General features: G+C 45.1%; 17 non-coding genes across 17 annotated transcripts; 10 read left to right on the forward strand and 7 right to left on the reverse strand.

Moving 5' to 3' along the window:
- Positions 1-413: 413 nt before the first annotated feature.
- On the reverse strand, positions 414-486 carry TRNAR-ACG (transfer RNA arginine (anticodon ACG)). The gene has a single exon. It is a non-coding gene; the product is annotated as a tRNA-Arg (tRNA).
- Positions 487-1,200: 714 nt separating this feature from the next.
- On the forward strand, positions 1,201-1,307 carry LOC147704427 (U6 spliceosomal RNA). The gene has a single exon (XR_015298954.1). It is a non-coding gene; the product is annotated as a U6 spliceosomal RNA (small nuclear RNA).
- Positions 1,308-2,317: 1,010 nt separating this feature from the next.
- On the reverse strand, positions 2,318-2,390 carry TRNAR-ACG (transfer RNA arginine (anticodon ACG)). Its single transcript has one exon. It is a non-coding gene; the product is annotated as a tRNA-Arg (tRNA).
- Positions 2,391-3,104: 714 nt separating this feature from the next.
- LOC147704429 (U6 spliceosomal RNA) lies at positions 3,105-3,211 on the forward strand. Its single transcript, XR_015298955.1, has one exon. It is a non-coding gene; the product is annotated as a U6 spliceosomal RNA (small nuclear RNA).
- A 1,796-nt stretch (positions 3,212-5,007) lies between these two features.
- Positions 5,008-5,114, forward strand: LOC147704430 (U6 spliceosomal RNA). The gene has a single exon (XR_015298956.1). It is a non-coding gene; the product is annotated as a U6 spliceosomal RNA (small nuclear RNA).
- A 1,797-nt stretch (positions 5,115-6,911) lies between these two features.
- LOC147704431 (U6 spliceosomal RNA) lies at positions 6,912-7,018 on the forward strand. The gene has a single exon (XR_015298957.1). It is a non-coding gene; the product is annotated as a U6 spliceosomal RNA (small nuclear RNA).
- A 1,010-nt stretch (positions 7,019-8,028) lies between these two features.
- On the reverse strand, positions 8,029-8,101 carry TRNAR-ACG (transfer RNA arginine (anticodon ACG)). Its single transcript has one exon. It is a non-coding gene; the product is annotated as a tRNA-Arg (tRNA).
- A 714-nt stretch (positions 8,102-8,815) lies between these two features.
- Positions 8,816-8,922, forward strand: LOC147704433 (U6 spliceosomal RNA). Its single transcript, XR_015298958.1, has one exon. It is a non-coding gene; the product is annotated as a U6 spliceosomal RNA (small nuclear RNA).
- Positions 8,923-9,932: 1,010 nt separating this feature from the next.
- Positions 9,933-10,005, reverse strand: TRNAR-ACG (transfer RNA arginine (anticodon ACG)). Its single transcript has one exon. It is a non-coding gene; the product is annotated as a tRNA-Arg (tRNA).
- Positions 10,006-10,719: 714 nt separating this feature from the next.
- Positions 10,720-10,826, forward strand: LOC147704435 (U6 spliceosomal RNA). The gene has a single exon (XR_015298959.1). It is a non-coding gene; the product is annotated as a U6 spliceosomal RNA (small nuclear RNA).
- Positions 10,827-12,623: 1,797 nt separating this feature from the next.
- On the forward strand, positions 12,624-12,730 carry LOC147704436 (U6 spliceosomal RNA). The gene has a single exon (XR_015298960.1). It is a non-coding gene; the product is annotated as a U6 spliceosomal RNA (small nuclear RNA).
- Positions 12,731-13,740: 1,010 nt separating this feature from the next.
- Positions 13,741-13,813, reverse strand: TRNAR-ACG (transfer RNA arginine (anticodon ACG)). Its single transcript has one exon. It is a non-coding gene; the product is annotated as a tRNA-Arg (tRNA).
- Positions 13,814-14,527: 714 nt separating this feature from the next.
- On the forward strand, positions 14,528-14,634 carry LOC147704438 (U6 spliceosomal RNA). Its single transcript, XR_015298961.1, has one exon. It is a non-coding gene; the product is annotated as a U6 spliceosomal RNA (small nuclear RNA).
- Positions 14,635-15,644: 1,010 nt separating this feature from the next.
- Positions 15,645-15,717, reverse strand: TRNAR-ACG (transfer RNA arginine (anticodon ACG)). Its single transcript has one exon. It is a non-coding gene; the product is annotated as a tRNA-Arg (tRNA).
- A 714-nt stretch (positions 15,718-16,431) lies between these two features.
- On the forward strand, positions 16,432-16,538 carry LOC147704440 (U6 spliceosomal RNA). The gene has a single exon (XR_015298962.1). It is a non-coding gene; the product is annotated as a U6 spliceosomal RNA (small nuclear RNA).
- A 1,010-nt stretch (positions 16,539-17,548) lies between these two features.
- TRNAR-ACG (transfer RNA arginine (anticodon ACG)) lies at positions 17,549-17,621 on the reverse strand. Its single transcript has one exon. It is a non-coding gene; the product is annotated as a tRNA-Arg (tRNA).
- Positions 17,622-18,335: 714 nt separating this feature from the next.
- Positions 18,336-18,442, forward strand: LOC147704442 (U6 spliceosomal RNA). Its single transcript, XR_015298963.1, has one exon. It is a non-coding gene; the product is annotated as a U6 spliceosomal RNA (small nuclear RNA).
- The last annotated feature ends 234 nt before the right edge of the window (positions 18,443-18,676 follow it).

The raw sequence follows: 18,676 nt of genomic DNA on the forward strand, positions 1-18,676 counted from the left end.
TCTCTCTCCTTACCTGTGGTTCTGCCTGGCTACTGGGGCTACCAGTTGTAAGCCTGCAGCCCACAGGGAGTTGGTTTGTTCCTCTCACACATGTAAATGGGTAAGCATTCAAGTGCACACACCTGCCTACGTCCACAGACCCTCGCGCACACACACTTTTGTCAACAAGCTTTTTCGCAATTAAGAGTATCAGGGACCCATGTTGAAATACAAAAGCAGCACACCACGTGACGGCCATCACATAGAGTCCAGCAGCAAATGGGAAACGTTTAACTAGCTGTGGTCCTATTACTTGCGCTCTACCGTGGAACAACTGCTGGATGAATCCTGCTGGAGAATATTGAACCTACAACAAGTCTGAGGTAAATAAAAATTCCACAGGAATATAATCAAACAGGGACCTACAACCCTTCCGAGCCAGATAGGAGTCGAACCTACAATCTTCTGATCCGTAGTCAGACGCGTTATCCATTGCGCCACTGGCCCTATGTAGACTTACGCATCCTTTTGTCCTTAAGTGGGCTAGAAAGTGTGTGTATGTGTGTGTGAAGGCACAAGGAAACCCATCTGACCTCCTGGAAGTCTGTTCTGTGAGGTTTTCCCAAGTTTTACAAAGGACTTTAGGAGAAGGAAGCACCTAAAAGCTAGGCGAAATGGTCCTAGATCCAAGGAAATCTTTTAGATCAGGCTCAGTTTCTTAAATAGTTTGCATTAACATAATCAGTTCCAGGTCTGTGTGGGGCTGAGCTTGAGAACTCCTTAGTAAGTAGGCGTTTACAACAATAAGGGGTTTAATATTACAACACAGGTGAACATTCAGACACATTATCATAAGCTCACCTTGTCCAGGGACCCAAGCATGCTGCCTTTCCACTCTCAGAGCCCTTCACCTAACCTACTGTGCAGCTGTTTCACCTTTAATATCACTGTTCCACAGGCAGCGTGACGTCACAATGCTCCTTGTCTGTAGCCCGACCCAGGAGCCTTTGCAAACCTGGTATAATCTACATACTTACGGTGTGTTTAGTCTTGGACCACAAATGCAGTGAAGAATAATGGATTGCTACTCTTCATACATTTTTGACCATTGGCTCAGATTTGAATGCGTACTGGCCATCTGAGCATCTCTGCCAGGCCACCCTATGTCTAGAGACTGTAGATTTAGAGAGTTTATAAACATTGTCAGTTCATCAATAAAGTGTGCTCGCTTCGGCAGCACATATACTAAAATTGGAACGATACAGAGAAGATTAGCATGGCCCCTGCGCAAGGATGACACGCAAATTCGTGAAGCGTTCCATATTTTTAACAGCTTTCAGGAGAGAAATCTTTTTTGTTTTCAAGACTAATTGAAAAAATAAAGCAGGTCCCAGTGCTGTCCCCGTAATATGTATTTTTCAATTAGTCTCTCCTCAACATTTTTAATGTATTTGCTTTGCAGTAAAGAAGGTGCGCTCTATGTTCAGCTGCATTTAGCAAGGAAGCCTGCAGGACTTCTGGGACTTTTCTTTCTCTTTTTTAGCCTCACTGTCATTATTCTTCACCACCCCCAAATCTATACTGCTGCAGTGTTGTGTTGATTTGTGGGAATCAGGACAAAGAGAAGGGCAGGGCCTATGCAAATGAAGGCCTCAGGGATGTCTGGGAGTGCCTTTTTAGCAGTATTGTTAAAGTCCACCTTGCAACCGGATTGGTCGGGTAAGCTGAAAAACACCATGCCAGATTGGGCACCAGGTGTCTAGGCGCTTGGAGGACATATTGGGTCTACATCCCTCAGTTTCTGAGGTCCAAGAAATGTTCACCCTCTACCCTAATAGAGAGGTTTTGGCCGATCGTGGCTGAGAGGGGAAGAAGGTAGCAGTGCAAGATGCTTATGGTCCTTCTCTAATAATGGACCAACTTTCTCTCTCTCCTTACCTGTGGTTCTGCCTGGCTACTGGGGCTACCAGTTGTAAGCCTGCAGCCCACAGGGAGTTGGTTTGTTCCTCTCACACATGTAAATGGGTAAGCATTCAAGTGCACACACCTGCCTACGTCCACAGACCCTCGCGCACACACACTTTTGTCAACAAGCTTTTTCGCAATTAAGAGTATCAGGGACCCATGTTGAAATACAAAAGCAGCACACCACGTGACGGCCATCACATAGAGTCCAGCAGCAAATGGGAAACGTTTAACTAGCTGTGGTCCTATTACTTGCGCTCTACCGTGGAACAACTGCTGGATGAGTCCTGCTGGAGAATATTGAACCTACAACAAGTCTGAGGTAAATAAAAATTCCACAGGAATATAATCAAACAGGGACCTACAACCCTTCCGAGCCAGATAGGAGTCGAACCTACAATCTTCTGATCCGTAGTCAGACGCGTTATCCATTGCGCCACTGGCCCTATGTAGACTTACGCATCCTTTTGTCCTTAAGTGGGCTAGAAAGTGTGTGTATGTGTGTGTGAAGGCACAAGGGAACCCATCTGACCTCCTGGAAGTCTGTTCTGTGAGGTTTTCCCAAGTTTTACAAAGGACTTTAGGAGAAGGAAGCACCTAAAAGCTAGGCGAAATGGTCCTAGATCCAAGGAAATCTTTTAGATCAGGCTCAGTTTCTTAAATAGTTTGCATTAACATAATCAGTTCCAGGTCTGTGTGGGGCTGAGCTTGAGAACTCCTTAGTAAGTAGGCGTTTACAACAATAAGGGGTTTAATATTACAACACAGGTGAACATTCAGACACATTATCATAAGCTCACCTTGTCCAGGGACCCAAGCATGCTGCCTTTCCACTCTCAGAGCCCTTCACCTAACCTACTGTGCAGCTGTTTCACCTTTAATATCACTGTTCCACAGGCAGCGTGACGTCACAATGCTCCTTGTCTGTAGCCCGACCCAGGAGCCTTTGCAAACCTGGTATAATCTACATACTTACGGTGTGTTTAGTCTTGGACCACAAATGCAGTGAAGAATAATGGATTGCTACTCTTCATACATTTTTGACCATTGGCTCAGATTTGAATGCGTACTGGCCATCTGAGCATCTCTGCCAGGCCACCCTATGTCTAGAGACTGTAGATTTAGAGAGTTTATAAACATTGTCAGTTCATCAATAAAGTGTGCTCGCTTCGGCAGCACATATACTAAAATTGGAACGATACAGAGAAGATTAGCATGGCCCCTGCGCAAGGATGACACGCAAATTCGTGAAGCGTTCCATATTTTTAACAGCTTTCAGGAGAGAAATCTTTTTTGTTTTCAAGACTAATTGAAAAAATAAAGCAGGTCCCAGTGCTGTCCCCGTAATATGTATTTTTCAATTAGTCTCTCCTCAACATTTTTAATGTATTTGCTTTGCAGTAAAGAAGGTGCGCTCTATGTTCAGCTGCATTTAGCAAGGAAGCCTGCAGGACTTCTGGGACTTTTCTTTCTCTTTTTTAGCCTCACTGTCATTATTCTTCACCATCCCCAAATCTATACTGCTGCAGTGCTGTGTTGATTTGTGGGAATCAGGACAAAGAGAAGGGCAGGGCCTATGCAAATGAAGGCCTCAGGGATGTCTGGGAGTGCCTTTTTAGCAGTATTGTTAAAGTCCACCTTGCAACCGGATTGGTCGGGTAAGCTGAAAAACACCATGCCAGATTGGGCACCAGGTCTCTAGGCGCTTGGAGGACATATTGGGTCTACATCCCTCAGTTTCTGAGGTCCAAGAAATGTTCACCCTCTACCCTAATAGAGAGGTCTTGGCCGATCGTGGCTGAGAGGGGAAGAAGGTAGCAGTGCAAGATGCTTATGGTCCTTCTCTAATAATGGACCAACTTTCTCTCTCTCCTTACCTGTGGTTCTGCCTGGCTACTGGGGCTACCAGTTGTAAGCCTGCAGCCCACAGGGAGTTGGTTTGTTCCTCTCACACATGTAAATGGGTAAGCATTCAAGTGCACACACCTGCCTACGTCCACAGACCCTCGCGCACACACACTTTTGTCAACAAGCTTTTTCGCAATTAAGAGTATCAGGGACCCATGTTGAAATACAAAAGCAGCACACCACGTGACGGCCATCACATAGAGTCCAGCAGCAAATGGGAAACGTTTAACTAGCTGTGGTCCTATTACTTGCGCTCTACCGTGGAACAACTGCTGGATGAGTCCTGCTGGAGAATATTGAACCTACAACAAGTCTGAGGTAAATAAAAATTCCACAGGAATATAATCAAACAGGGACCTACAACCCTTCCGAGCCAGATAGGAGTCGAACCTACAATCTTCTGATCCGTAGTCAGACGTGTTATCCATTGCGCACTGGCCCTATGTAGACTTACGCATCCTTTTGTCCTTAAGTGGGCTAGAAAGTGTGTGTATGTGTGTGTGAAGGCACAAGGGAACCCATCTGACCTCCTGGAAGTCTGTTCTGTGAGGTTTTCCCAAGTTTTACAAAGGACTTTAGGAGAAGGAAGCACCTAAAAGCTAGGCGAAATGGTCCTAGATCCAAGGAAATCTTTTAGATCAGGCTCAGTTTCTTAAATAGTTTGCATTAACATAATCAATTCCAGGTCTGTGTGGGGCTGAGCTTGAGAACTCCTTAGTAAGTAGGCGTTTACAACAATAAGGGGTTTAATATTACAACACAGGTGAACATTCAGACACATTATCATAAGCTCACCTTGTCCAGGGACCCAAGCATGCTGCCTTTCCACTCTCAGAGCCCTTCACCTAACCTACTGTGCAGCTGTTTCACCTTTAATATCACTGTTCCACAGGCAGCGTGACGTCACAATGCTCCTTGTCTGTAGCCCGACCCAGGAGCCTTTGCAAACCTGGTATAATCTACATACTTACGGTGTGTTTAGTCTTGGACCACAAATGCAGTGAAGAATAATGGATTGCTACTCTTCATACATTTTTGACCATTGGCTCAGATTTGAATGCGTACTGGCCATCTGAGCATCTCTGCCAGGCCACCCTATGTCTAGAGACTGTAGATTTAGAGAGTTTATAAACATTGTCAGTTCATCAATAAAGTGTGCTCGCTTCGGCAGCACATATACTAAAATTGGAACGATACAGAGAAGATTAGCATGGCCCCTGCGCAAGGATGACACGCAAATTCGTGAAGCGTTCCATATTTTTAACAGCTTTCAGGAGAGAAATCTTTTTTGTTTTCAAGACTAATTGAAAAAATAAAGCAGGTCCCAGTGCTGTCCCCGTAATATGTATTTTTCAATTAGTCTCTCCTCAACATTTTTAATGTATTTGCTTTGCAGTAAAGAAGGTGCGCTCTATGTTCAGCTGCATTTAGCAAGGAAGCCTGCAGGACTTCTGGGACTTTTCTTTCTCTTTTTTAGCCTCACTGTCATTATTCTTCACCACCCCCAAATCTATACTGCTGCAGTGTTGTGTTGATTTGTGGGAATCAGGACAAAGAGAAGGGCAGGGCCTATGCAAATGAAGGCCTCAGGGATGTCTGGGAGTGCCTTTTTAGCAGTATTGTTAAAGTCCACCTTGCAACCGGATTGGTCGGGTAAGCTGAAAAACACCATGCCAGATTGGGCACCAGGTCTCTAGGCGCTTGGAGGACATATTGGGTCTACATCCCTCAGTTTCTGAGGTCCAAGAAATGTTCACCCTCTACCCTAATAGAGAGGTCTTGGCCGATCGTGGCTGAGAGGGGAAGAAGGTAGCAGTGCAAGATGCTTATGGTCCTTCTCTAATAATGGACCAACTTTCTCTCTCTCCTTACCTGTGGTTCTGCCTGGCTACTGGGGCTACCAGTTGTAAGCATGCAGCCCACAGGGAGTTGGTTTGTTCCTCTCACACATGTAAATGGGTAAGCATTCAAGTGCACACACCTGCCTACGTCCACAGACCCTCGCGCACACACACTTTTGTCAACAAGCTTTTTCGCAATTAAGAGTATCAGGGACCCATGTTGAAATACAAAAGCAGCACACCACGTGACGGCCATCACATAGAGTCCAGCAGCAAATGGGAAACGTTTAACTAGCTGTGGTCCTATTACTTGCGCTCTACCGTGGAACAACTGCTGGATGAGTCCTGCTGGAGAATATTGAACCTACAACAAGTCTGAGGTAAATAAAAATTCCACAGGAATATAATCAAACAGGGACCTACAACCCTTCCGAGCCAGATAGGAGTCGAACCTACAATCTTCTGATCCGTAGTCAGACGTGTTATCCATTGCGCCACTGGCCCTATGTAGACTTACGCATCCTTTTGTCCTTAAGTGGGCTAGAAAGTGTGTGTATGTGTGTGTGAAGGCACAAGGGAACCCATCTGACCTCCTGGAAGTCTGTTCTGTGAGGTTTTCCCAAGTTTTACAAAGGACTTTAGGAGAAGGAAGCACCTAAAAGCTAGGCGAAATGGTCCTAGATCCAAGGAAATCTTTTAGATCAGGCTCAGTTTCTTAAATAGTTTGCATTAACATAATCAGTTCCAGGTCTGTGTGGGGCTGAGCTTGAGAACTCCTTAGTAAGTAGGCGTTTACAACAATAAGGGGTTTAATATTACAACACAGGTGAACATTCAGACACATTATCATAAGCTCACCTTGTCCAGGGACCCAAGCATGCTGCCTTTCCACTCTCAGAGCCCTTCACCTAACCTACTGTGCAGCTGTTTCACCTTTAATATCACTGTTCCACAGGCAGCGTGACGTCACAATGCTCCTTGTCTGTAGCCCGACCCAGGAGCCTTTGCAAACCTGGTATAATCTACATACTTACGGTGTGTTTAGTCTTGGACCACAAATGCAGTGAAGAATAATGGATTGCTACTCTTCATACATTTTTGACCATTGGCTCAGATTTGAATGCGTACTGGCCATCTGAGCATCTCTGCCAGGCCACCCTATGTCTAGAGACTGTAGATTTAGAGAGTTTATAAACATTGTCAGTTCATCAATAAAGTGTGCTCGCTTCGGCAGCACATATACTAAAATTGGAACGATACAGAGAAGATTAGCATGGCCCCTGCGCAAGGATGACACGCAAATTCGTGAAGCGTTCCATATTTTTAACAGCTTTCAGGAGAGAAATCTTTTTTGTTTTCAAGACTAATTGAAAAAATAAAGCAGGTCCCAGTGCTGTCCCCGTAATATGTATTTTTCAATTAGTCTCTCCTCAACATTTTTTATGTATTTGCTTTGCAGTAAAGAAGGTGCGCTCTATGTTCAGCTGCATTTAGCAAGGAAGCCTGCAGGACTTCTGGGACTTTTCTTTCTCTTTTTTAGCCTCACTGTCATTATTCTTCACCACCCCCAAATCTATACTGCTGCAGTGTTGTGTTGATTTGTGGGAATCAGGACAAAGAGAAGGGCAGGGCCTATGCAAATGAAGGCCTCAGGGATGTCTGGGAGTGCCTTTTTAGCAGTATTGTTAAAGTCCACCTTGCAACCGGATTGGTCGGGTAAGCTGAAAAACACCATGCCAGATTGGGCACCAGGTCTCTAGGCGCTTGGAGGACATATTGGGTCTACATCCCTCAGTTTCTGAGGTCCAAGAAATGTTCACCCTCTACCCTAATAGAGAGGTCTTGGCCGATCGTGGCTGAGAGGGGAAGAAGGTAGCAGTGCAAGATGCTTATGGTCCTTCTCTAATAATGGACCAACTTTCTCTCTCTCCTTACCTGTGGTTCTGCCTGGCTACTGGGGCTACCAGTTGTAAGCCTGCAGCCCACAGGGAGTTGGTTTGTTCCTCTCACACATGTAAATGGGTAAGCATTCAAGTGCACACACCTGCCTACGTCCACAGACCCTCGCGCACACACACTTTTGTCAACAAGCTTTTTCGCAATTAAGAGTATCAGGGACCCATGTTGAAATACAAAAGCAGCACACCACGTGACGGCCATCACATAGAGTCCAGCAGCAAATGGGAAACGTTTAACTAGCTGTGGTCCTATTACTTGCGCTCTACCGTGGAACAACTGCTGGATGAATCCTGCTGGAGAATATTGAACCTACAACAAGTCTGAGGTAAATAAAAATTCCACAGGAATATAATCAAACAGGGACCTACAACCCTTCCGAGCCAGATAGGAGTCGAACCTACAATCTTCTGATCCGTAGTCAGACGCGTTATCCATTGCGCCACTGGCCCTATGTAGACTTACGCATCCTTTTGTCCTTAAGTGGGCTAGAAAGTGTGTGTATGTGTGTGTGAAGGCACAAGGAAACCCATCTGACCTCCTGGAAGTCTGTTCTGTGAGGTTTTCCCAAGTTTTACAAAGGACTTTAGGAGAAGGAAGCACCTAAAAGCTAGGCGAAATGGTCCTAGATCCAAGGAAATCTTTTAGATCAGGCTCAGTTTCTTAAATAGTTTGCATTAACATAATCAGTTCCAGGTCTGTGTGGGGCTGAGCTTGAGAACTCCTTAGTAAGTAGGCGTTTACAACAATAAGGGGTTTAATATTACAACACAGGTGAACATTCAGACACATTATCATAAGCTCACCTTGTCCAGGGACCCAAGCATGCTGCCTTTCCACTCTCAGAGCCCTTCACCTAACCTACTGTGCAGCTGTTTCACCTTTAATATCACTGTTCCACAGGCAGCGTGACGTCACAATGCTCCTTGTCTGTAGCCCGACCCAGGAGCCTTTGCAAACCTGGTATAATCTACATACTTACGGTGTGTTTAGTCTTGGACCACAAATGCAGTGAAGAATAATGGATTGCTACTCTTCATACATTTTTGACCATTGGCTCAGATTTGAATGCGTACTGGCCATCTGAGCATCTCTGCCAGGCCACCCTATGTCTAGAGACTGTAGATTTAGAGAGTTTATAAACATTGTCAGTTCATCAATAAAGTGTGCTCGCTTCGGCAGCACATATACTAAAATTGGAACGATACAGAGAAGATTAGCATGGCCCCTGCGCAAGGATGACACGCAAATTCGTGAAGCGTTCCATATTTTTAACAGCTTTCAGGAGAGAAATCTTTTTTGTTTTCAAGACTAATTGAAAAAATAAAGCAGGTCCCAGTGCTGTCCCCGTAATATGTATTTTTCAATTAGTCTCTCCTCAACATTTTTAATGTATTTGCTTTGCAGTAAAGAAGGTGCGCTCTATGTTCAGCTGCATTTAGCAAGGAAGCCTGCAGGACTTCTGGGACTTTTCTTTCTCTTTTTTAGCCTCACTGTCATTATTCTTCACCACCCCCAAATCTATACTGCTGCAGTGTTGTGTTGATTTGTGGGAATCAGGACAAAGAGAAGGGCAGGGCCTATGCAAATGAAGGCCTCAGGGATGTCTGGGAGTGCCTTTTTAGCAGTATTGTTAAAGTCCACCTTGCAACCGGATTGGTCGGGTAAGCTGAAAAACACCATGCCAGATTGGGCACCAGGTGTCTAGGCGCTTGGAGGACATATTGGGTCTACATCCCTCAGTTTCTGAGGTCCAAGAAATGTTCACCCTCTACCCTAATAGAGAGGTCTTGGCCGATCGTGGCTGAGAGGGGAAGAAGGTAGCAGTGCAAGATGCTTATGGTCCTTCTCTAATAATGGACCAACTTTCTCTCTCTCCTTACCTGTGGTTCTGCCTGGCTACTGGGGCTACCAGTTGTAAGCCTGCAGCCCACAGGGAGTTGGTTTGTTCCTCTCACACATGTAAATGGGTAAGCATTCAAGTGCACACACCTGCCTACGTCCACAGACCCTCGCGCACACACACTTTTGTCAACAAGCTTTTTCGCAATTAAGAGTATCAGGGACCCATGTTGAAATACAAAAGCAGCACACCACGTGACGGCCATCACATAGAGTCCAGCAGCAAATGGGAAACGTTTAACTAGCTGTGGTCCTATTACTTGCGCTCTACCGTGGAACAACTGCTGGATGAGTCCTGCTGGAGAATATTGAACCTACAACAAGTCTGAGGTAAATAAAAATTCCACAGGAATATAATCAAACAGGGACCTACAACCCTTCCGAGCCAGATAGGAGTCGAACCTACAATCTTCTGATCCGTAGTCAGACGCGTTATCCATTGCGCCACTGGCCCTATGTAGACTTACGCATCCTTTTGTCCTTAAGTGGGCTAGAAAGTGTGTGTATGTGTGTGTGAAGGCACAAGGGAACCCATCCGACCTCCTGGAAGTCTGTTCTGTGAGGTTTTCCCAAGTTTTACAAAGGACTTTAGGAGAAGGAAGCACCTAAAAGCTAGGCGAAATGGTCCTAGATCCAAGGAAATCTTTTAGATCAGGCTCAGTTTCTTAAATAGTTTGCATTAACATAATCAGTTCCAGGTCTGTGTGGGGCTGAGCTTGAGAACTCCTTAGTAAGTAGGCGTTTACAACAATAAGGGGTTTAATATTACAACACAGGTGAACATTCAGACACATTATCATAAGCTCACCTTGTCCAGGGACCCAAGCATGCTGCCTTTCCACTCTCAGAGCCCTTCACCTAACCTACTGTGCAGCTGTTTCACCTTTAATATCACTGTTCCACAGGCAGCGTGACGTCACAATGCTCCTTGTCTGTAGCCCGACCCAGGAGCCTTTGCAAACCTGGTATAATCTACATACTTACGGTGTGTTTAGTCTTGGACCACAAATGCAGTGAAGAATAATGGATTGCTACTCTTCATACATTTTTGACCATTGGCTCAGATTTGAATGCGTACTGGCCATCTGAGCATCTCTGCCAGGCCACCCTATGTCTAGAGACTGTAGATTTAGAGAGTTTATAAACATTGTCAGTTCATCAATAAAGTGTGCTCGCTTCGGCAGCACATATACTAAAATTGGAACGATACAGAGAAGATTAGCATGGCCCCTGCGCAAGGATGACACGCAAATTCGTGAAGCGTTCCATATTTTTAACAGCTTTCAGGAGAGAAATCTTTTTTGTTTTCAAGACTAATTGAAAAAATAAAGCAGGTCCCAGTGCTGTCCCCGTAATATGTATTTTTCAATTAGTCTCTCCTCAACATTTTTAATGTATTTGCTTTGCAGTAAAGAAGGTGCGCTCTATGTTCAGCTGCATTTAGCAAGGAAGCCTGCAGGACTTCTGGGACTTTTCTTTCTCTTTTTTAGCCTCACTGTCATTATTCTTTACCATCCCCAAATCTATACTGCTGCAGTGTTGTGTTGATTTGTGGGAATCAGGACAAAGAGAAGGGCAGGGCCTATGCAAATGAAGGCCTCAGGGATGTCTGGGAGTGCCTTTTTAGCAGTATTGTTAAAGTCCACCTTGCAACCGGATTGGTCGGGTAAGCTGAAAAACACCATGCCAGATTGGGCACCAGGTCTCTAGGCGCTTGGAGGACATATTGGGTCTACATCCCTCAGTTTCTGAGGTCCAAGAAATGTTCACCCTCTACCCTAATAGAGAGGTCTTGGCCGATCGTGGCTGAGAGGGGAAGAAGGTAGCAGTGCAAGATGCTTATGGTCCTTCTCTAATAATGGACCAACTTTCTCTCTCTCCTTACCTGTGGTTCTGCCTGGCTACTGGGGCTACCAGTTGTAAGCCTGCAGCCCACAGGGAGTTGGTTTGTTCCTCTCACACATGTAAATGGGTAAGCATTCAAGTGCACACACCTGCCTACGTCCACAGACCCTCGCGCACACACACTTTTGTCAACAAGCTTTTTCGCAATTAAGAGTATCAGGGACCCATGTTGAAATACAAAAGCAGCACACCACGTGACGGCCATCACATAGAGTCCAGCAGCAAATGGGAAACGTTTAACTAGCTGTGGTCCTATTACTTGCGCTCTACCGTGGAACAACTGCTGGATGAGTCCTGCTGGAGAATATTGAACCTACAACAAGTCTGAGGTAAATAAAAATTCCACAGGAATATAATCAAACAGGGACCTACAACCCTTCCGAGCCAGATAGGAGTCGAACCTACAATCTTCTGATCCGTAGTCAGACGTGTTATCCATTGCGCCACTGGCCCTATGTAGACTTATGCATCCTTTTGTCCTTAAGTGGGCTAGAAAGTGTGTGTATGTGTGTGTGAAGGCACAAGGGAACCCATCTGACCTCCTGGAAGTCTGTTCTGTGAGGTTTTCCCAAGTTTTACAAAGGACTTTAGGAGAAGGAAGCACCTAAAAGCTAGGCGAAATGGTCCTAGATCCAAGGAAATCTTTTAGATCAGGCTCAGTTTCTTAAATAGTTTGCATTAACATAATCAGTTCCAGGTCTGTGTGGGGCTGAGCTTGAGAACTCCTTAGTAAGTAGGCGTTTACAACAATAAGGGGTTTAATATTACAACACAGGTGAACATTCAGACACATTATCATAAGCTCACCTTGTCCAGGGACCCAAGCATGCTGCCTTTCCACTCTCAGAGCCCTTCACCTAACCTACTGTGCAGCTGTTTCACCTTTAATATCACTGTTCCACAGGCAGCGTGACGTCACAATGCTCCTTGTCTGTAGCCCGACCCAGGAGCCTTTGCAAACCTGGTATAATCTAAATACTTACGGTGTGTTTAGTCTTGGACCACAAATGCAGTGAAGAATAATGGATTGCTACTCTTCATACATTTTTGACCATTGGCTCAGATTTGAATGCGTACTGGCCATCTGAGCATCTCTGCCAGGCCACCCTATGTCTAGAGACTGTAGATTTAGAGAGTTTATAAACATTGTCAGTTCATCAATAAAGTGTGCTCGCTTCGGCAGCACATATACTAAAATTGGAACGATACAGAGAAGATTAGCATGGCCCCTGCGCAAGGATGACACGCAAATTCGTGAAGCGTTCCATATTTTTAACAGCTTTCAGGAGAGAAATCTTTTTTGTTTTCAAGACTAATTGAAAAAATAAAGCAGGTCCCAGTGCTGTCCCCGTAATATGTATTTTTCAATTAGTCTCTCCTCAACATTTTTAATGTATTTGCTTTGCAGTAAAGAAGGTGCGCTCTATGTTCAGCTGCATTTAGCAAGGAAGCCTGCAGGACTTCTGGGACTTTTCTTTCTCTTTTTTAGCCTCACTGTCATTATTCTTCACCACCCCCAAATCTATACTGCTGCAGTGTTGTGTTGATTTGTGGGAATCAGGACAAAGAGAAGGGCAGGGCCTATGCAAATGAAGGCCTCAGGGATGTCTGGGAGTGCCTTTTTAGCAGTATTGTTAAAGTCCACCTTGCAACCGGATTGGTCGGGTAAGCTGAAAAACACCATGCCAGATTGGGCACCAGGTCTCTAGGCGCTTGGAGGACATATTGGGTCTACATCCCTCAGTTTCTGAGGTCCAAGAAATGTTCACCCTCTACCCTAATAGAGAGGTCTTGGCCGATCGTGGCTGAGAGGGGAAGAAGGTAGCAGTGCAAGATGCTTATGGTCCTTCTCTAATAATGGACCAACTTTCTCTCTCTCCTTACCTGTGGTTCTGCCTGGCTACTGGGGCTACCAGTTGTAAGCCTGCAGCCCACAGGGAGTTGGTTTGTTCCTCTCACACATGTAAATGGGTAAGCATTCAAGTGCACACACCTGCCTACGTCCACAGACCCTCGCGCACACACACTTTTGTCAACAAGCTTTTTCGCAATTAAGAGTATCAGGGACCCATGTTGAAATACAAAAGCAGCACACCACGTGACGGCCATCACATAGAGTCCAGCAGCAAATGGGAAACGTTTAACTAGCTGTGGTCCTATTACTTGCGCTCTACCGTGGAACAACTGCTGGATGAATCCTGCTGGAGAATATTGAACCTACAACAAGTCTGAGGTAAATAAAAATTCCACAGGAATATAATCAAACAGGGACCTACAACCCTTCCGAGCCAGATAGGAGTCGAACCTACAATCTTCTGATCCGTAGTCAGACGCGTTATCCATTGCGCCACTGGCCCTATGTAGACTTACGCATCCTTTTGTCCTTAAGTGGGCTAGAAAGTGTGTGTATGTGTGTGTGAAGGCACAAGGAAACCCATCTGACCTCCTGGAAGTCTGTTCTGTGAGGTTTTCCCAAGTTTTACAAAGGACTTTAGGAGAAGGAAGCACCTAAAAGCTAGGCGAAATGGTCCTAGATCCAAGGAAATCTTTTAGATCAGGCTCAGTTTCTTAAATAGTTTGCATTAACATAATCAGTTCCAGGTCTGTGTGGGGCTGAGCTTGAGAACTCCTTAGTAAGTAGGCGTTTACAACAATAAGGGGTTTAATATTACAACACAGGTGAACATTCAGACACATTATCATAAGCTCACCTTGTCCAGGGACCCAAGCATGCTGCCTTTCCACTCTCAGAGCCCTTCACCTAACCTACTGTGCAGCTGTTTCACCTTTAATATCACTGTTCCACAGGCAGCGTGACGTCACAATGCTCCTTGTCTGTAGCCCGACCCAGGAGCCTTTGCAAACCTGGTATAATCTACATACTTACGGTGTGTTTAGTCTTGGACCACAAATGCAGTGAAGAATAATGGATTGCTACTCTTCATACATTTTTGACCATTGGCTCAGATTTGAATGCGTACTGGCCATCTGAGCATCTCTGCCAGGCCACCCTATGTCTAGAGACTGTAGATTTAGAGAGTTTATAAACATTGTCAGTTCATCAATAAAGTGTGCTCGCTTCGGCAGCACATATACTAAAATTGGAACGATACAGAGAAGATTAGCATGGCCCCTGCGCAAGGATGACACGCAAATTCGTGAAGCGTTCCATATTTTTAACAGCTTTCAGGAGAGAAATCTTTTTTGTTTTCAAGACTAATTGAAAAAATAAAGCAGGTCCCAGTGCTGTCCCCGTAATATGTATTTTTCAATTAGTCTCTCCTCAACATTTTTAATGTATTTGCTTTGCAGTAAAGAAGGTGCGCTCTATGTTCAGCTGCATTTAGCAAGGAAGCCTGCAGGACTTCTGGGACTTTTCTTTCTCTTTTTTAGCCTCACTGTCATTATTCTTCACCACCCCCAAATCTATACTGCTGCAGTGTTGTGTTGATTTGTGGGAATCAGGACAAAGAGAAGGGCAGGGCCTATGCAAATGAAGGCCTCAGGGATGTCTGGGAGTGCCTTTTTAGCAGTATTGTTAAAGTCCACCTTGCAACCGGATTGGTCGGGTAAGCTGAAAAACACCATGCCAGATTGGGCACCAGGTGTCTAGGCGCTTGGAGGACATATTGGGTCTACATCCCTCAGTTTCTGAGGTCCAAGAAATGTTCACCCTCTACCCTAATAGAGAGGTCTTGGCCGATCGTGGCTGAGAGGGGAAGAAGGTAGCAGTGCAAGATGCTTATGGTCCTTCTCTAATAATGGACCAACTTTCTCTCTCTCCTTACCTGTGGTTCTGCCTGGCTACTGGGGCTACCAGTTGTAAGCCTGCAGCCCACAGGGAGTTGGTTTGTTCCTCTCACACATGTAAATGGGTAAGCATTCAAGTGCACACACCTGCCTACGTCCACAGACCCTCGCGCACACACACTTTTGTCAACAAGCTTTTTCGCAATTAAGAGTATCAGGGACCCATGTTGAAATACAAAAGCAGCACACCACGTGACGGCCATCACATAGAGTCCAGCAGCAAATGGGAAACGTTTAACTAGCTGTGGTCCTATTACTTGCGCTCTACCGTGGAACAACTGCTGGATGAGTCCTGCTGGAGAATATTGAACCTACAACAAGTCTGAGGTAAATAAAAATTCCACAGGAATATAATCAAACAGGGACCTACAACCCTTCCGAGCCAGATAGGAGTCGAACCTACAATCTTCTGATCCGTAGTCAGACGCGTTATCCATTGCGCCACTGGCCCTATGTAGACTTACGCATCCTTTTGTCCTTAAGTGGGCTAGAAAGTGTGTGTATGTGTGTGTGAAGGCACAAGGGAACCCATCTGACCTCCTGGAAGTCTGTTCTGTGAGGTTTTCCCAAGTTTTACAAAGGACTTTAGGAGAAGGAAGCACCTAAAAGCTAGGCGAAATGGTCCTAGATCCAAGGAAATCTTTTAGATCAGGCTCAGTTTCTTAAATAGTTTGCATTAACATAATCAGTTCCAGGTCTGTGTGGGGCTGAGCTTGAGAACTCCTTAGTAAGTAGGCGTTTACAACAATAAGGGGTTTAATATTACAACACAGGTGAACATTCAGACACATTATCAAAAGCTCACCTTGTCCAGGGACCCAAGCATGCTGCCTTTCCACTCTCAGAGCCCTTCACCTAACCTACTGTGCAGCTGTTTCACCTTTAATATCACTGTTCCACAGGCAGCGTGACGTCACAATGCTCCTTGTCTGTAGCCCGACCCAGGAGCCTTTGCAAACCTGGTATAATCTACATACTTACGGTGTGTTTAGTCTTGGACCACAAATGCAGTGAAGAATAATGGATTGCTACTCTTCATACATTTTTGACCATTGGCTCAGATTTGAATGCGTACTGGCCATCTGAGCATCTCTGCCAGGCCACCCTATGTCTAGAGACTGTAGATTTAGAGAGTTTATAAACATTGTCAGTTCATCAATAAAGTGTGCTCGCTTCGGCAGCACATATACTAAAATTGGAACGATACAGAGAAGATTAGCATGGCCCCTGCGCAAGGATGACACGCAAATTCGTGAAGCGTTCCATATTTTTAACAGCTTTCAGGAGAGAAATCTTTTTTGTTTTCAAGACTAATTGAAAAAATAAAGCAGGTCCCAGTGCTGTCCCCGTAATATGTATTTTTCAATTAGTCTCTCCTCAACATTTTTAATGTATTTGCTTTGCAGTAAAGAAGGTGCGCTCTATGTTCAGCTGCATTTAGCAAGGAAGCCTGCAGGACTTCTGGGACTTTTCTTTCTCTTTTTTAGCCTCACTGTCATTATTCTTCACCACCCCCAAATCTATACTGCTGCAGTGTTGTGTTGATTTGTGGGAATCAGGACAAAGAGAAGGGCAGGGCCTATGCAAATGAAGGCCTCAGGGATGTCTGGGAGTGCCTTTTTAGCAGTATTGTTAAAGTCCACCTTGCAACCGGATTGGTCGGGTAAGCTGAAAAACACCATGCCAGATTGGGCACCAGGTGTCTAGGCGCTTGGAGGACATATTGGGTCTACATCCCTCAGTTTCTGAGGTCCAAGAAATGTTCACCCTCTACCCTAATAGAGAGGTCTTGGCCGATCGTGGCTGAGAGGGGAAGAAGGTAGCAGTGCAAGATGCTTATGGTCCTTCTCTAATAATGGACCAACTTTCTCTCTCTCCTTACCTGTGGTTCTGCCTGGCTACTGGGGCTACCAGTTGTAAGCCTGCAGCCCACAGGGAGTTGGTTTGTTCCTCTCACACATGTAAATGGGTAAGCATTCAAGTGCACACACCTGCCTACGTCCACAGACCCTCGCGCACACACACTTTTGTCAACAAGCTTTTTCGCAATTAAGAGTATCAGGGACCCATGTTGAAATACAAAAGCAGCACACCACGTGACGGCCATCACATAGAGTCCAGCAGCAAATGGGAAACGTTTAACTAGCTGTGGTCCTATTACTTGCGCTCTACTGTGGAACAACTGCTGGATGAGTCCTGCTGGAGAATATTGAACCTACAACAAGTCTGAGGTAAATAAAAATTCCACAGGAATATAATCAAACAGGGACCTACAACCCTTCCGAGCCAGATAGGAGTCGAACCTACAATCTTCTGATCCGTAGTCAGACGCGTTATCCATTGCGCCACTGGCCCTATGTAGACTTACGCATCCTTTTGTCCTTAAGTGGGCTAGAAAGTGTGTGTATGTGTGTGTGAAGGCACAAGGGAACCCATCTGACCTCCTGGAAGTCTGTTCTGTGAGGTTTTCCCAAGTTTTACAAAGGACTTTAGGAGAAGGAAGCACCTAAAAGCTAGGCGAAATGGTCCTAGATCCAAGGAAATCTTTTAGATCAGGCTCAGTTTCTTAAATAGTTTGCATTAACATAATCAGTTCCAGGTCTGTGTGGGGCTGAGCTTGAGAACTCCTTAGTAAGTAGGCGTTTACAACAATAAGGGGTTTAATATTACAACACAGGTGAACATTCAGACACATTATCATAAGCTCACCTTGTCCAGGGACCCAAGCATGCTGCCTTTCCACTCTCAGAGCCCTTCACCTAACCTACTGTGCAGCTGTTTCACCTTTAATATCACTGTTCCACAGGCAGCGTGACGTCACAATGCTCCTTGTCTGTAGCCCGACCCAGGAGCCTTTGCAAACCTGGTATAATCTACATACTTACGGTGTGTTTAGTCTTGGACCACAAATGCAGTGAAGAATAATGGATTGCTACTCTTCATACATTTTTGACCATTGGCTCAGATTTGAATGCGTACTGGCCATCTGAGCATCTCTGCCAGGCCACCCTATGTCTAGAGACTGTAGATTTAGAGAGTTTATAAACATTGTCAGTTCATCAATAAAGTGTGCTCGCTTCGGCAGCACATATACTAAAATTGGAACGATACAGAGAAGATTAGCATGGCCCCTGCGCAAGGATGACACGCAAATTCGTGAAGCGTTCCATATTTTTAACAGCTTTCAGGAGAGAAATCTTTTTTGTTTTCAAGACTAATTGAAAAAATAAAGCAGGTCCCAGTGCTGTCCCCGTAATATGTATTTTTCAATTAGTCTCTCCTCAACATTTTTAATGTATTTGCTTTGCAGTAAAGAAGGTGCGCTCTATGTTCAGCTGCATTTAGCAAGGAAGCCTGCAGGACTTCTGGGACTTTTCTTTCTCTTTTTTAGCCTCACTGTCATTATTCTT

The sequence above is a fragment of the Lissotriton vulgaris genome, chromosome 7, assembly GCF_964263255.1.
Source record: "Lissotriton vulgaris chromosome 7, aLisVul1.2, whole genome shotgun sequence".
Classification (NCBI taxonomy): Eukaryota; Metazoa; Chordata; class Amphibia; order Caudata; family Salamandridae; genus Lissotriton; species Lissotriton vulgaris.